Source organism: Trachymyrmex septentrionalis, unplaced genomic scaffold (assembly GCF_001594115.1).
Source record: "Trachymyrmex septentrionalis isolate Tsep2-gDNA-1 unplaced genomic scaffold, Tsep1.0 scaffold69, whole genome shotgun sequence".
Lineage (NCBI taxonomy): Eukaryota > Metazoa > Arthropoda > Insecta > Hymenoptera > Formicidae > Trachymyrmex > Trachymyrmex septentrionalis.
This window is the reverse complement of record NW_017305873.1, coordinates 1,257,202-1,265,299: the sequence shown is the minus strand read 5'-3', so window position 1 is coordinate 1,265,299 and position 8,098 is coordinate 1,257,202. Positions and strand designations below refer to the sequence as shown.

Below are 8,098 nucleotides of genomic sequence, written 5' to 3'. Positions count from 1 at the left end.
AAATATATCTTCCTTTGATCATTTTCAAAGCGAAGAAATTAAAAAATCGAAAGAAAAGCAGCACGATTTTATAAAAATATATTTGATATCTAAATTAATATCTTTAATGAATTTTATATAGCATTTTATTACAGCAATTGAATATTATGTTGTTTATAGAACAACATACATTATCATATACATATAATATGCATATTTTTAGGGATATTGTACTAATTTCAGAAATTAACTTAAGTGATTAATTGTTTGTATTTATTGTTTGTATTATACTTACAATTAACCATCAGTTAGAGTTTGGCAAATTATTTGTTGCTGTTTTAATTTAAATGCACACTGCTAAGTACATATTTATCCATTGTATACCGATCGTATTATAAAATGGCTGTGTAAAGAGATATGCTTCCCGAAAATTGGCTGAATCAACTCCCTATGGGAAAACACTGCCATTTATGATACCGAAATCACGATAATAATCTGGCAAAAATAAAGTCTGTGTAATTAGCCAACAAATTTAAATATCCATGGGATGGGAGACATGATAACAGGTTCATTATCCATTAAAAAGTTAAATGGGTGTAGTACAAGACTATCAGATAACGTTGAACATCGGGCTGAGCTGTAAACGTTATTAAACGTTAATAAACGTTAAGCGGTATTACAGTACAACATGGTATAATGAACGGTCCAACCGTGATAAAATGTTATAGTGAACCATAAATAATTACCTGATCGTTCTCTTTTGTTTTTGAAACTTGTATGGAAATTAAGATGTATAATAAATTCTAAAATGGAAATTTTGAATAGCAATAAATTTTTTCCTCTTCACAAGAATTTAAAATATATATTAAAAATAACATTTTATATAAAAATATATATAATTTTGAATGTTATATATATAAATAAATACTAAATTGGCGAATTGTCAATTATTTAATAATTCATTTCTCTCTTCCCAATTTTATGAATTCTCTATTCAGCTTGAAATCGATATTTCTTTAACACAGTTAAAACAGTATCGTAAAATAATATTTCTCGGAAAAACAAATTATACTTTCCAAATAGTTCCGTTTTGGTCACACAAGCTTTCGGTTTTCTAATTTATATCCGTAAGTCCGCAGAAAATTACACGGAAGAGTGAGAGAGAGAGAGAGAGGGGAGGGGGAGAGAGCACTTACACCAAATGTTTCGAAAAGGGTAGGCATTCGCTATCCACTCTGCACGTAACAGCCTCCTTTCTGTTGCTGAGTGCAAATTGGAGCAGCTGAGACTCAACTTTGCACAGTGTAATTGCTTGCGTTGACCACGCGGCGTGGAAGTAAACAGCCGGAAATAACCGTAGTTGATACTTTCGCCGTTATAAGATCGCCGGTACGTGGACAGTATCGCTGTCGAAACCAATAATAGTACTAGATACTCAGACTTGAGAATCGTGCAAACACTATTTTTACACGAAACTACAAGAAATTTCATTCTGAAAAACAAGTTGAAATCGGTTATAAAAACCATACCACGTAAATATCGTTCTTTTATAGAAGTATTAAAGTCATTTTTCATGTCACATAAAATCTATCATATAAAATTGATTAAAGTTAAGATTAAATTAATTAAAATAAAAATTATGATGAGAAATTTTGAGTAAATTAGACCAGAAAATTATTCTACAATTTTGATTTAAATGACTTTTTTTATCACTTAATAATATTTTCTTCTTTAGAAATAACAAGTTTTCTCCGGAGATATTGCAAATATATATATATATTATATATATGATCATTGAATCTCATGATTTTAATAGAAACTATCGCGTGACTTTAATTGAAATGTCGAATTAGTCAATTATCCGAAGAATTCATCAAGCAATATCGACAATTACGTTTTCCGAAAGTAAAGTATATTAGTGAAACGTCGTTTCAGCTCTGGCGATCGTATAGAGAACATCATCGGGGCGGGCCTTGCTCAAGGGCCCGAAACGATCCTTTGAGCCGCGGCGTAACAATTTGGATTGGTTGGACCGGTTTGAAGTGTCCTTGCGCGAACGTAAAGGCACATTAATTCGATTCCGATAGCTTGCGCGATGCATGGATGCGTCAGCGAGAGAACGTACGCAAAAGTAACACGCTTACTTAGGCGACCGGTTTCGAAATTAAAAGGATAAAGTGGAAAAGCCTCACGCGCCATGTAAAATCTTTGTAACATAGCGTCCTTGCAGTATAACAAGACTCTTTTCGTTCATTTTTAAGAGATTTAAATTTTATCCCGCGTCGCGAAACTATCTTCAAGTCATAAAAGACATATTATTTTATCTTGTAATATAGAATATGAATATTAAGTTTAGAACTTAAGTTTAGAACTTAATTAATTAAAATCAGTTTGCAAATTAATAAACTCAATTCCATTAGTCTATTATAGCAAATCATCTCGGGGGAAGAGGAAACATTCTATATCAATTAAATTAATTAAATAATAATGAATTTGGACGATTTCAATGAAATTAATTATAATAATTATATCGAATTTTGGTAATATTTTGGTAATTCTCTCTTGGTTTACTCTCTATTTTGAATTTATTTCATAATTATTTTTACACACTCTTTGTCAACCTTTAATAGAGTATTATTATAAAACTATTGTATTTTTTTCATAATCACGATCTTAAATGCAAAATATTTCGTATCTAGGCTGGTGCGATAGTACAAGATAATGAAAGTACGAGTTTCTCGTTTCGCGCGCATATGGCTCTTCATAGTTCCGTGTGATTCAATATCACTTTGGCCGCTTCGCCTCCATCTCGAAATTACATAACTGTCCAATCCGTTGTGCGTAAACGCGCGGATTCGGGAACGTCTGTTCACGCTCGCACCGTGGAGATACGAGAACTATCGTTATCCGTTTATTTACGGCTGCCCATCCGATCGACCGCACGATGCATCCGATATTATCCTCGCATCCGATGTTATGTGTAGGCATTTGGCATTAGCCCGACGGTTAATCGCCACCGGCTCAGCCGCGAGGAATCCTCGAGGATCCAGCTAATCACGCGAGTCGATCCATTGATTTATAGAATATATTTCTTTCAAATCGCACATAATCAAGCGGTCTCGGGCAAAGTACCGATCTTTAGAAAAACTAAAAAAATCGTCTAAGAAAGAGTGAGGGAACTGCGAACACGGAAAAAATAGATTAGGTGGTTCAGCAAAGCTAGCTTGCTGCACGAACTCAACATTTATAGAAAGAAATCATGTTTGTAAGCAATTATCAGTGCTAATTTAGCTAAACCTTTGCTACAATGAAAATTGCTAATGTAATATGTTTTCTCCATTACAGCACCAAAAGCACGCGTCAGCATGTTTTGTTAAAAATGTTGATCTATATATAATATTAATTTTCATAGAAAGTCATTTTTGCTGTATTAATAAATTTACTGTACTAATTTCTCTATTATAACAAATATGATTATTCATATTTGTTAATTTTATTAAGCTGTGTAACTTTAACATAGAAAACTGACTATCCGTATATTACGCGACTGTAGATTTGCTGAATCAGTGAAGAGTTAGATGTCATCAAATTTTTTTTCTGTGTTGAAGAAAAATGAAATGAAGGCGACAATTATTTATTTTTTAAGATTGGGAAGAAATTGGGGGGATTTATTAGTTTCAGATTTATTGTGTGAATCCGATAATTTCATCGGCTCTCAATTTATGTCTGAAAAATTAATTATATACTTTCAATTTTATTGAATGTATATTAAATCAGTAGTTCAACATCTTACTGTGACCGATACGGCGCTGATTTCAATGTTTAGTTTGATAATGTTCGATCCTATCTATCGTTTATTTATTTTTTAGTTATAAAAGTCTTTATTCAAAAGATCACTTCAGTTATTTAAACTGCAATAATTATATTTGTGTAGTATTATTAATATATATAAACTATAATTTTTAAATCAAAACAAAACTTTTGCCGTTTGAAATTACTCGCTGCTCCAGGCAATGCCGAATTGATTTTGTTTTTTGTTTAAAATTACAATATTAATAATATACATATAATTAATTACTGTAATTTAAAGCAAAATATTGTTTAAATAAAGACTTCTATAGTTAATAAATAATCGTCGATTTTATTTAACTTTTCCCTTAACCTATTCACAATTCTCCCATTCTTCCCAATATCAAAATCCTCGAAAACATGTAACAGTATTTATCTCAAACGGCATGTGTGGTCTATGGTCACATGTTACAGTGCGGCACTAAATATCAGACTATCACTGGCAATGAGAGGTTATCACTCTAATACACAATAGTATTCTATTAGATACTGTAACAGTATCGTTTATGTTTACTCCATGTTCGCAATTTTCCCATTCTCCTCTACTCGTTTTATAAATGAAAAATACTGGTTTCTTCAAAACATTTAAAAGTTTCAAAAGATTTAAAAAGCCAAAGGTATTGTTGGCTTCAGGTTTTTATTTTCTATCTCATTAATTTTATTTCGTTAATGCATATTTGCGATGAAGGATCTTTTGTTCTTCCTTTATACATCAGTTTATCGGGATGACTATTTTGCATACGAATCCGGAATAGTTTTATTCACGGCGACATTTCCATAGCCGCAAGGAATATTATCGACGCAAACGACGTATGCAACTGTCCGACGCAATCGCGTCATTTCCCTTTTGTTTATCTCAGAAACTGACATTTGACAGCAAGCTACGTGACAGCTACCGTCAAAGAAATCAACTATCGTTACACACCAGTTTTCAACGCTAGAACATATTCCTACATGAACCCACTGCATCTAATGTAAAAAAATCTTTTGTAATAATGTAATGTCGGTTTTCGACAGAACTCTCGATTTAAGAAAAAAGTTCATATTTTAATAAAATTTAAGAAAGCTATTATAACGATCTTTGACGAAAAATTACAAGTGTATAAATAGTCTCAAACTATAATCAAATCATCATATTATATAATTGTCGTACGATCTAATTTTATTTATAACAGTAAACTAAATGTTGTAGTATTTTTTGTGTATATGGAAAAAATACCGTGATTTTTCTGAAATATCTAAAAATTTAGCTAGATATATAGATCTAAAAATAATTTCATTAGATTATAAAAATAATTATGTAGGGTGCTCAAGCTGATTGCTAGAATGTCAAAACTTTTTGCATTATCCATTATGCTTGAGCATTTTTAACTTAATTATTTGGATGATCCAACAAAATTATTTTCAGGTCTATATCTAGCTATACAATTTTTAGATACTTTAATAAAACTGTTCTTTCCTATAATCTTTTGGCACTTGCATATGTCGGATATCAATTGAACAACACTCGTTAAGAGTTGAATGATATATACATACATATGTAACTTAATAATCGCAGTTTGTTCAACAACAAATCTCTGGCGATACGACCAAACTTTCGACTGCGACTTTGCCTATATCATACGACATACTTTTGCGAGAAAACAACGCGACGCGGATTTTTCTATTTGTCCCGCTCGTAAAATGAGTTTATCTCCGAGAGGATACGAACGCGAAATAAAATTCGTTCTCGTTAGTCGGCTCCTCCTCGCGCTTTCGTTATGACTTGGCGTTGGCGGCGCATAGAATGTCGCGGCGAAATGAAATTTGATTCGATCTCTCGCCTCTCACGTTTATCAAATTTCCTTCCCCGCTTCATAATTTTAGTCCGACAAGTGGTGAGTAAGTACGTTTCGAGGGTACGTAAATAAACGTCTTAAGTCTGTATTTTAAAACCGCTAAAAATTTATTCTGAAACACAAATACATATCTCGCTTCTACTACATTAAACGTTAAATATTAGCAAATGGAACAGATCACAATTTAATCTTACTAAAAGAGAGATACCCATAATGTTTAAACGGTATAAAATTGGAGGAATCACGTTAGATTTCGGTATTCTGTATAAATTCAATTGTTTGGAAGATACAATTGCGACGAAATCAAGATTTGCATGATATTGCTTGTATGTAGCTTGCCGCACACTGTAACGACGTACTGAAAACGTGCGAGGTCTAGATAACAACTTTGGACAGGTTCCAAATGGCAATCGCCCGTATACCTCCGTGTACTAATTAAACATCATGCAGTAACGAATAGCAATTATGATTGGGCTATAAACGCGCTATGAACGTACCATTCAACGTATATAAAAAATGCGACGTTACGCATATTACACTGGTCTCTCAATGGCTATTTCGAATATGTATGTATATGAAAGCATTTTATTACGTATCGAAATGATTGCAGCGGAGTAATTTAAATGGTTCATGTAAATAGCGAAACAAATATTTTTTAGTACCTTGTCAGAAAGCACCAGAATGCGCGATTAGATAAAAAATAAATAAAATCGGACTAAAACGAAAGATCACACGAGAGAAAGGAATGTATTCGAAAAAGGTTATCCAAGTAAAATATATTATTTTTAGAGAGACATATATTTCATCTGGCGACCAATATTGATCGCTTTTAGAAAAAAAAATACATTTGCAATCGTGTAGACCACAACGTTTAATTTGTAGGATCAAAAAGCATGTGCAACGGCCGCAATTACAATAAAAGCGCAGTTCGCGTCATAGAAACTCAATAATTTAAAACAGTGGTTGAACGAACGCCTATCGTCCTTGATCAACGATATAAAATTACGACAAAGTAAAATCCATTATCTTGTCGCAAAGAGCGTGCGGCGAAATTTTTATAAATGCATTTCAACTAGAACTGTCGATATTCGTTTAACGAACGATCGAAAAACTGATCGATTCTCTAAACGACTTTCGGATTATTCATATAATTGAAGTGGCAATTGCATTTTCAGTTATTTCGATTCGTTGACATTTTCTATTTAGTTGAATTTTTTGCGTTTGATCGTACTCTACGGATATTGACGTTGTTTTGTCACGACAATGCAAAAAATAAGAATAAATAGAAATAAATATGATATTTCTACAATTTCAAGCTATTTAAAAATCCGTTGAACGATCAGCAATGATTTCAATATGAATTCTTTCACTATCAGAGATAATGAATGAATTTTCTTTTAATTTCCTAAACACAAAAAAATGTAATATGTGTAAAGAGCTTCTTATTTAGGGAAGCATTTAATAGCAAATAATAAATATAACAGTATTTAAGAATATTCTCGTCTAACAAAATTTTTTTGTTTTTTCTAAAAATTAACGGATAACATCGATTCTTATTTTTAGTAAAGTAGCAAGCGAATCCGTTATCTGCGACCAGTATCCCTGCTTGTGTGCTAGAATGTGATGTGTAAAGAGTTTGATAGCATCGATACGAATTTTTCAAGTTTAGCATGACTAATGGTATCGATACCCGGAGTTTCTGAACATCGACATTCGTATCCCACGTAACCGCAGGCGAACTCAGGTCGTTCATCGGGAAAATGGGCGGCCATTATTGTAATAAAGCATCCCATAACTGCGCAGTCTATCCTACCTAATGGTACAACGACGAATCTATCAACGTCAGGCTCGAGTCGGCGGCAGTAGTAACGGCGCGTACTTCGTCAGACACAGCCTCGCGCTTGCTCATTCGAATGCGCGTTGTAATGCCGTAATGCACATAATAGGACGCTCCGAAACCCAAATTAATTGAAAGTGAGGCTTTCGTCGCCTACAGTCGATCTAGAACACATCCGCGTATCTGTAAATTGATGACAGTAAACGCCGCATTGTCTCTCGGTAGAAATTGAAAACAACTTTTGTTTTGTGCTTATATCAAATCTGGCTATAATGTCGCACGGAAGGAATGACTTTGACTGAAATATCGAAACATTTAGCTAATTAGAGATTTAAAAATAATTTTATTGATTCATCAAAATAATAATTATGTAAAACGTTGAGCGTTAATAACAATATTGTAAAAAAATTTTGATATCTTAGCAAATAGTTTGAGTGTCTTACATAATTATTTTAATAATTTAAATAAAACTATTTTCAAATCTGTATCCTGTATAGCTAAATTTTTTTAAATACTTCAATAAAATCTTTCCATGCATATTTATATTTTTAAAAGTTAAGAAATATGTGGACTTTAATTTTATACATATATATAT

At 32.5% G+C, this 8,098-nt stretch overlaps 1 protein-coding gene across 1 annotated transcript in view; it reads left to right on the top strand.

The window, feature by feature from the left end:
* The window catches only part of LOC108753387 (protein turtle-like), a 236,711-nt gene that overhangs the window by 149,927 nt on the left and 78,686 nt on the right, over window positions 1–8,098 (top strand). The gene's annotated exons all lie outside the window — the stretch shown is intronic.